Source organism: Geospiza fortis, unplaced genomic scaffold (assembly GCF_000277835.1).
Source record: "Geospiza fortis unplaced genomic scaffold, GeoFor_1.0 scaffold16, whole genome shotgun sequence".
In the NCBI taxonomy this organism is placed as follows: domain Eukaryota; kingdom Metazoa; phylum Chordata; class Aves; order Passeriformes; family Thraupidae; genus Geospiza; species Geospiza fortis.
The window spans coordinates 10,507,185-10,509,749 of record NW_005054302.1 but is presented as its reverse complement, the minus strand read 5'-3'; positions in this window follow the sequence as shown (position 1 = coordinate 10,509,749).

The window sequence follows — 2,565 nt, the reverse complement described above, 5'->3', positions numbered from 1 at the left end:
GCTGCTCCGCGGCAGCATCCGCCCCTAGAATCGTGGAGTATCTCAACTTGGGAGGGACCCATCAGGGTCTTCAACGCCCTGCTCCATGTAGGAGCATCTAAAGCCAAGCCGTGTGACTAAGAGCACTGTCCAGACACTCCCTAACCGTGACATCATTGCCATCCTTAGGGATGCACTTTGGGTTTGCTGCGACCCAGCCGTGCTGGCCCCATAAAACGGTGCTCCTCGGCAGGGCTGGGGAGCCCGGCTTTGGATGGGGCACTGCAAGCTTCGAGCCATAATTAATCGGCAAAGGCGGCAAACAGGGATGAGTGTGAAGAGTTCAGCCGAGCTGGACGGCTGGAACGCTTGGAGATTAACCACTAACCTCCCCACCTTAACCTACCTGTTATGCTAGTTGCTCTGCAGTATTTCTTCTTTCCTGCCAGTATTTCTTCACTACCTATATCTATGGCTGATTTGACTTAAGTAATAGCGTTTCCAGCTGCTGCTTTCCTACAACAACTTCTTTCTTTTTCATGGAGAATAGAGGATAAAGTAATTTGATTTTTTTTCTACACAAGAGAAATGCAGTCTTCTGAAACTTCTCATAAACTCCAGTCATCTTAGACATACATCATTAATTAATTTATCTACTATGAAAAATTTCCAATGAGGAAAGCATCCATTTTCAATTGTCAAATGTATGTGTATTCCAAATACTCCTCCAAAGTTTCATTAAAAAAATTAGCCATGTGCAGGAGCTATTATCATCAAATTTATTTTAGAAAAGGGTTCCCAGTAGGCTATCCATGACTGCAGGTTATTGATTTAAGGAACTGACTCACTAATTACAATATTTGTGTCAAGCATTTATGCAATATTCTACTTTGTTTATAACAATGCCAAACTTTGTTCAAGAAAATATATAATTAACAGATCTTTAAAGTTGTATTGAGTTGAGTGTTCATTCCTTCTACCTTGTCATTGCATCTCAGGACTTGACTCACCAAATCCTGTGTAGACATTGAAGAAATGTTAAGGACATTATACATCTTTATTTCACAACCTACCCAATGGAAAACTTTGTTTCTACTACTTGCTGCTACTTGCATAAAAATTCTTTCTTCTGGGAATAGGTTTGTTATGTGCTAAGAGAGATTTTTCTAATATGCTCCAAAAGTTATATCTAGCATGTGAGTAACCAGTGGTGACCAATGAATATTCAAAAATACATGGGAGATACTGTAATGTGATAGAAATTAGTGGTTTTGTAATCTGCATTTTGTTTCTCTTTGGTAAGAATAGAAGGATTTGCTTTGATGCGTGCATCTGGTTAAATTCTAGACATCCATCCATCAAAGCAAAATTACTTTATGATGAGAATATTGCAGACACCAAACACTTGTTTACCATAAGCTTCCTTTTCTGAATAGCATTTACAGCATCTCTCTTAGAAATCATGAATTCAACTCATGTTATTTCTGTTTGTTCAGAGCAAGGCCAAATGGAGTTCAGTACCCAGCTTCTTCCATTTTTAATTTTTTTAATTAATAGCTAACCCTGAAATCTTTAAGGGCCATTTTCAGTAAATTTTTTTTGGTCTGCTTAAATCCCCCTTGTTAGAACAGATGCTCTGCTAGGTCTATCTGAACACAAATTATACTCTAGCTAAATTTCCACACATTTTTAGGGAAAAAAATACAAGAACTAATTAAATATACAGAAATATTGTTTCAATATACAATCCATCTACACAGATGCCGGCTGGCTTTAGCTTTGGGACTGCCCACGTCTTGAGGGACTTCTGTTTCTTCATAGAGTCTTCCTTTTTGATGCTATATATTTGGCTTCCAGACCCTCCATTGGCAGTGATTCCCATAATTTGCTCATGCATGGTACCAAAAATGTGCCTTTTGAGCCTGCTACATGATAATCTCTAGTCTTGCAACATAAAAATAATTATTGCATTTACCTTGTCTAAGTCATTCTTGACAGATCACTGTCATACTCTCTCCTGTCTCTTTTCCAGGCTGAAGAGTCCTAATTTATTTAAATCTCCCTTCATAGAGATGCCATTCCATGTCATCTTTTCTTAATTTCTGTTCCCTTCTTCTGTGAGTTCTGGATCTCCCATGTTCAGCTGCAGTTGTGGACACCAGACCTGCAGCCATACAAAGCCACTAAAACCCTTCTGTTTACGTCTGAGGGGTTTTCACTCCTGCTTTTTGTAATAATTTGTATTTTAACTTTTTCTCAGGTACTACCTTGCAAGGTGATTACTCTGCATGATATTTTAATGAGCCATTGGTAGGCCTCAATTATGTTGCCATCCATTTGTCTGTAGACTATAATTCTATCTGATTGGCAAATGATTGACATTCCTCTAAGATTTATATCACTGCTTTATATCTAAGAGCACATTTCAAAATCACCTTGAATATCAATATGGCATCTACATTGCATGAGATCCTGGACAGCAAATTGCTCACCTGTGTATCGAAAAACAATACCTCCTGTTAATTTACACTGAACATCGTGGGATCAAACTGAAAGAGGGATGTTTAGGCTAGATATACAGAAGAA